We start from the raw sequence: 7,220 nt of genomic DNA, 5'->3' as shown, positions 1-7,220 counted from the left end.
CCTATGGTATCTATGGTCCCTATGGTCTCTATGGTCCCTATGGTCTCTATGGTCCCTATGGTCTCTATGGTCCCTATGGTCTCTATGGTCCCTATGGTCTCTATGGTATCTATGGTCCCTATGGTCCCTATGGTCTCTATGGTATCTATGGTCCCTATGGTATCTATGGTCTCTATGGTCTCTATGGTGACTATGGTCTCTATGATCCTTTTGGTCTCTCTGCAAACCTACTCCCGTGGGTAGATGATTTGGTCAAACATTAAAATCCAGGAACCTCCTTCTTCATGTTTGCACTCTGCTGCAGTTCAGTTTATTACTTTAATGCAATGCATCCAAAAACTCAGTCACAAACTGGTGGCTGTTGCTAGAAGCGACATGATCATCTCTTCAGAACTTAGTTCATCCTTTATGAAACTGAGAAAATAATGTGATTTTAAAAACTAAGAATAAAAACAAGTTATGTGTTGTTCAGTCACTGACAGATTATTTATTTTGTACAGTTTTTAACTGAGTTTGGGAAGGGTAGTTTAAGAAAGGGTAGAAGGTCTGGTGGTCCACGTTCTTCCTTCCTGCAGCAGTAGAGCAGAGCATCTTCATGGACCTGGCTCCCAGACACCAGAGCTGCTGTCGATGGGATCAAAGTGTCATCTCTGCAGCTTAAAGACAGTTTAAAGAAAACACAACATGATGTGGCAGCAATAAATAACACGGCAGTGAAGTTGTGGGGTGGAGCCGTTTTAGAGCCTGGTGCCGTTTATTAAAGCCTGTTTTTAAACTGGGCTGTTTTACGGTTTTCTGGGCTTTTTTGAAAACACCTGGTTTGTTGCTTTGTCCTAAAAAGCCTTTGATCTTAAACCTTTGCAGGTGTTGGCTCAACATCAGAAAGCGTGTAAAGCTAATTGCCCACCTCTGCTTGACAAAGCGTGAGAAAGGTTTTAGCTGCCAAGGCAGGTTTTTTTTTTCTTTGTGGTGTGTGTTGGGGTGGGGGTGGGGGCAGGAATGCTGCTGCTGTCTGTCTGTTTGCCTGCAGGTTTAAAGCAACCGTGTCACATGGAGAGCGGGGGATGAAAAAAAAAGAAGTCATCGTTTTTCAATGAAAATTAGAGGATCTTTCACATATTTAGGGGAACGTCCACCTGTATGGAGGACCAACTCTGCCATATTTAAAAATAAATACAGAAATAAATAAATGCTCAATAAATAATTAAGCATACAATTAATTGCCACCAAAAAAAAACAAAAACAAATAAATATAAGAAAGAAATTAAATTATACAGTGAGACATAAATGTATATAACTCTTTTAATTAGCTTCTTTATTTATTTCCCTTTGTAATATTAACCTTATTTATTTTTCCTTAATAATCTTCAACTTTATTTTTTAATTACTTTTATTTTTAAGTATTTAGTTATGTGCATGTTATAATATTTTTGTCTGATTTATTCTTCCTTTGTATTTTTTTACCCCAGTTATTTCTTCCACTATTTATTTCTGCCTGCCCTTTTTATATTTCTTTCTGCATTTCTGCCTCAGTATGCAAATGAGGAGGGGGCGTGTCCTAGGGAGGCAACTTCTGCTCATTGGTTGGTTAGCATTTTATTGCATCGGTTGAATCTACAGGAGTGGAGGAGAGTCTGAAGTCGAGTCTGAAGTTATTAGAACGTGAGTAGGGACTCGTAAGTTTGTCCTCGCCAAGAACATAATTGGCGAGGACAAACTTTGCCAAACTTTGCAAACTACAACAAAAAATCACCATCATAGCCAGCGGTCCTTCACACACGGCTATGCCGAGAGAGAGCCGCTGCAGACGGACTGCCGTTAGCCCTGCCTGCCGTTAGCCCTGCCTGCCGTTAGCTTCGGAGCTCTGCTGGTTGCCGCGGTCCTCTCAACTTCGGAACATTTTCTTTTAAATTACGCATTAAATCTGGGAATGGGCCATATGGTGATGCTTAAAAGTATAATGTTCTCGACTCAAATTATCTTAAAATGTACTTTTATTGAACAACAGCAACTGAAAAGAGAACATTTAACTTAGAACTCTGAGCTCTGTGAGTTAAGAAGATGGCCGTCAACCAATGAGCAGAAGTTGCCTCCCTAGGACACGCCCCCTCCTAATTTGCATAATGAGGCAAAAACGCATAGAGAAATGTAAAAAGGGCAGACAGAAATAAATAGCGGTGAAGAAATAACTAAGGTAAAAAAAATACAAAGGAAGAATAAAACAGACAAAAATATTATAACATGCACATAAATAAATACATAAAAAAAAGTAATTAAAAAATAAAGTTGAAGATTATAAAGGACAAAAAAATAAATAAGGTAAATATTACAAAGGCAAATAAATAAAGAAGCTAATTAAAAGAGTTATATACATTTATGTCTCACTGTATAATTTAATTTCTACTTACATTTATTTTTTAATTGTTTTTTTTGTGGCAGTTAATTATATGCTTATTTATTTATTGAGCATTTATTTATTTCTGTATTTATTTTTAAATATGGCAGAGTTGGTCCTCCATACACCTGACCCCAGACAGGTGAATGAAATGAGTAATTAAACCTGTAATCAGCACCCAGATCATGACATCACCTGTAAAAGAAAAGTTTACAAAACCAGTTTGAATTGAAAGCATCCAGTGACAGGAATGTGAAACCATTGCTGTCCTCTGGCCATAAAATCGCTTGTTTGGTTTATTCAACTCAGAAAACCAGAACTCTTAATGAGATCAGATAAGAAGAGAGTTATCAGTCCCACAATTTATGGGATTGAGCTCAGTAACCATGGTGACCAATAATACTAACAGGAAAAGATGTTAATCTGGGTTTGGGTGAGAGTATTAAACTGGGTCAGGGTGAAAATGTTAATCTGGGTTTTGGTGGAAATGTCAATCTGGGTTAGGGTGAAAATGTTAATCTGGGTTTTGGGGAAAATGTTAATCTGGGTTTGGGTGAAAATGTTAATCTGGGTTTTGGTGAAAATGTTAATCTGGGTTTGGGTGAAAATGTTAATCTGNTCATGGTGGAAATGTCAATCTGGGTCATGGTGGAAATGTCAATCTGGGTCAGCGTGGAAATGTTAATCTGGGTCATGGTGGAAATGTCAATCTGGGTCAGCGTGGAAATGTTAATCTGGGTTTGGGTGAAAATGTTAATCTGGGTCATGGTGGAAATGTCAATCTGGGTTAGGGTGGAAATGTCAATCTGGGTCAGCGTCAAAATGTTAATCTGGGTTTGGGTGAAAATGTTAATCTGGGTCATGGTGGAAATGTCAATCTGGGTTAGGGTGGAAATGTCAATCTGGGTTTGGGTAAAAATGTTAATCTGGGTTTTGGTGAAAATGTTAATCTGGGTCATGGTGGAAATGTCAATCTGGGTCAGCGTCGAAATGTTAATCTGGGTTTTGGTGAAAATGTTAATCTGGGTTTGGGTAAAAATGTTAATCTGGGTTTTGGTGAAAATGTTAATCTGGTCAGGGTGGAAATGTTAATCTGGGTCAGGGTGGAAATGTTAATCTGGGTTTCTGTGAAAATGTCAATCTGGGTCTGGGTGAAAATGTTAATCTGGGTTTTGGTGAAAATGTTAATCTGGGACAGGGTGGAAATGTTAATGTGGGACAGGGTGAAAATGTTAATCTGGGTCAAGGTGGAAATCTTAATCTGGGTCAGGGTGAAAATGTTAATCTGGGTCAAGGTGGAAATCTTAATCTGGGTCAGGGTGAAAATGTTAATCTGGGACAGGGTGAAAATGTTAATCTGGGTTTTGGTGGAAATGTGATCTGGGTCAGGGTGGAAATGTGAATCTGGGTTTTGGTGGAAATGTGAATCTGGGTCAGGGTGGAAATGTTAATCTGGGACAGGGTGAAAATGATTGTCAGGAATCCAGTTTTTTGTGGGTTGTTTTTGTGTTTCCTTTTCTCCTCCACCAGGTGGTGCCCTGTCCTCATTGGGCCTCCCTGCACACCTGCAGCTCATTACCTCATTACCTGAGGACTCTTAAGCAGCTGACTGCCACTACCTGGGGGCCAGAGTGTTTGCCAGTTTTGGTTACTCTAGCCAAGCTGAGTTTTGCTGAGTCAAACTGAGTTTTTGTCAACCTGAGTTTAATCTTGTTTTTGTCTTTGCCTCTCGGCAGGAAGTCATCCTGCAAACTGGATGTTTTGGACCTTCTCCCCCCTGGAAGGATTCTCTGAGCACCAAACCGAGCTGAGGATTCAAGTTTGTGGTTTGGATCTACTTTTCCCCAAGGATTGTTTGGACTTCTCTCTGAGCAGGGCATTCATCTGCACTATAACCCGTTCAAGTGCTGCAGGAAAATTAAGTGGCAGTCAGGTCCTCCATTTCTCAAGGAAAAATACGCAATCTGGGTAAACCCTGTCCGTCCTCCAACGAGCAAGACATTCACTGGAACAACCCACTCCAACTGGATTCAACAAGAGACACCTTTTTCTAGAAACGTGAGTCCGCAGCCTAAATTCCCTTCAAATCTATGACACGAATTTCCCACTGAGCCTGAACTAACCGCAGTATCTTCCTTCTCTGCATTTTTAAGTCCCGGTTCGACAGTGTTCTGAGCAGCACTGAACTCTTATCACCAACTCTCAATAAAACCTGTTAAACTTTTCCCTGGTCTCTGTTTGGTCTTCTGCATGTGGGTCTGAGCTTTTGATAAAATCAGTTAATCTGGTTCAGGATGAAAATGTGTGAAATCCTCTGCATGTTAACCTGTTTCTAAATAAAGTGCAGCATCATGATGTCAGAACCCAGGGCTTCACACCAGCAGAGTCCTTTTAAGTTCAAGTCTTGTTTCATTAATACGGTTTTCATTTCACTCATTTTTAGAAATTTGGTAAAATCCAAGAATTTTATTAAAATAACAGATTCTGTGGCTGTAATGAGAATCAAGTTATTTTTAAAAAGATTGAAGGTAATCAGGAGAAAAGAGCTTTCAAGGTTATAAACAGACGAGTTCAACTCAGAAACTCGGACCTTTCAGCAGGACTGAACATGATTTCACTGAAGGACTCCTGTCTGCTTACCATGGGGGAAGGGGGGTCAGAGGTCAAAGCACAGCGAGGCCCAATCTGGCAGAGTAAACACACACTCTGACTTTTACTGCCTGTCATTTTTCTGCTTCATTGTCTGCAGCAGCAGCTGCAGCAGCAGCAGCGGCGTTGAACATTAACTGCTGAATGTTTCAGCAGACTGAGAGTCCAGCATCAGGAGTCAAAGTGCAAACATACCAACATCCCAACACCCTTCTTTTCTACAAGCATGACTTTAAAGTTTTAGGATTTATACGGGTCCTTTGGTGTCAGCAGTTGGTAAAAGACTTAATGAAACAATCTGATGTTGGGATTTGGTCTAATTAGGAGCCATGTTGTGCTTTTAATCAACAAGCTGAGCTGAAATCTATTAAAAGCCACATGAAAGGACTTGTTTTGAACTTAATATCTAAGGAATAAAAAGCTTTCATCTGGTTGGAAAACACAAGTAGAATCACATAAGTTTTTTTTTTTTGAATGTTTTTTTCAATGCTGGTTCTTTATATTCTACAAATTAAACATGTGCCTTTTATTCAGAATGGGAGGTTATCTTTATCTTAAAACAAATTAAAATCTCAGCATAGAAGCACCAGGCCTTCCTCAACCAAAGGCCACGTTGTGGTTCTGAAAAAGGCAAAGAGTGAAACCATCACTGATAATGAGAACAAACTACTAGAGTTAATGTTTCATAATTTGCATCTGAATCTTTCATGAGAAATCTCTATTACAAAAATGGTAGTAGGGGTGTGCAGGTGGGGCAGTGGTTAGCGCACACCACCCATGTATTTACGCGGGTGACCCGGGTTTGAACCCGGCCTGTGTTCCTTTCCAGCATGTCTCATAAAAATGAGCCACTAGTGCTGAAAAAACGATAAAAGAGAATTGATCAAACCACAAAGTGTTTTGAACAGTCAGTGTAAAATATTCCCATTCAGGTTTGAAAAGTCTGTTTAATGAGGCCAATGGTTCAGCAGCAATGCTAATTTATTCTGTCTTTGTTCTCTCAGGACGGCGGCCCTGGAGGACGGCGGCCTTCCAGGACAGACTTTGGACAGGCTTGGTCTAGACACACGGGCTGAGTTCAACAATGGAAGAAGAAAAAGGAACAAACCATTGAACTCCATCTACTTTCTAGCAGATTAATACTCACCCCCCCACCCTCAAAGCTCTCTTGTATCTCTCTCTGTTTATTTGCAGCCCTTTGCTCCCAGGAGCTTCTAAAGCAGTTAGACGAGTGGGAGAAATGTCCTCCAGTCCAGCATCTATTCCAGTGTGACTAACGGATTTGCTCCTGCGTGGAAACAAAGAGCTTAAAAGCTGCGTTTCTGTTGGATGTAGGAGACACGGTGGTCAGCTGCTGACATGTGGAAACAGCTCAGTCTCTGTTTGGTCTCGCTGTGACCGAGTCGTCTCTCAGCTGTTATCCAAATAAAGAGCTTATATCAACAACCATGTTTCAAAAATGGCCCCTTGTTTATATTCCAGGATATTTCAGCTATAATTAAAGTCACAGTTGATGTTAGGAAGGAAACTAGTTGGTGTTAAAACCTCTGTTACTCACTCATGCTATTTGTTCCTGAGACATGATGATTGGTTAAACTTCTAACTTTCCATCTGGCCTGAAACAAAGAATCTCTTGAAACTGCAAAGGTTAGAGTGTCTGCGCTAAAGCTAAAGCTAAACGACAGGAGGGTTAGTACTTATGTATTATGTAAATACTTAAAGATCCTAAAGGAGATGAATTCTGACAGGTCTTAGAGGGTCAGGAGCTAAGATCTGTGGTTCTTCTCTCTGTCTCAGCAGAGAGCAGTTGCAGCCACAGGTGGTTCTATGATGGCAGGAGTCAGAGGATTAGCTGATCCCTGTTCTGGACATCCATGCCTTAAGCTGGGCGTACACTGTGCAATTTTTTTCAGTCGCTGCAAGCAGCTACTGCTCACAATTGTGAGTTCACAGCTCACGATGTACGTGCAGCACGACGCTCTGATACGATCAACCTGCTCACACTGTACGACTAAAAAGCACGTCGGACTCAGCTCCGCCGTGGGATGGCGCTACTCTGACTCGTCTATGCGGAAGCCAAACATATAGAAGAGGAACATGAAGCTCACTAGAGTGAAACGCGCTGCCTTGGATATTTGGGCAATTTAGTGCTGAAAGCCCTAAAAAGAAAAGGAGA

The sequence above is a fragment of the Cyprinodon variegatus genome, unplaced genomic scaffold, assembly GCF_000732505.1.
Source record: "Cyprinodon variegatus isolate N-32 unplaced genomic scaffold, C_variegatus-1.0 Scaffold1594, whole genome shotgun sequence".
Lineage (NCBI taxonomy): Eukaryota > Metazoa > Chordata > Actinopteri > Cyprinodontiformes > Cyprinodontidae > Cyprinodon > Cyprinodon variegatus.
Note: the sequence above shows the minus strand (reverse complement) of the source record.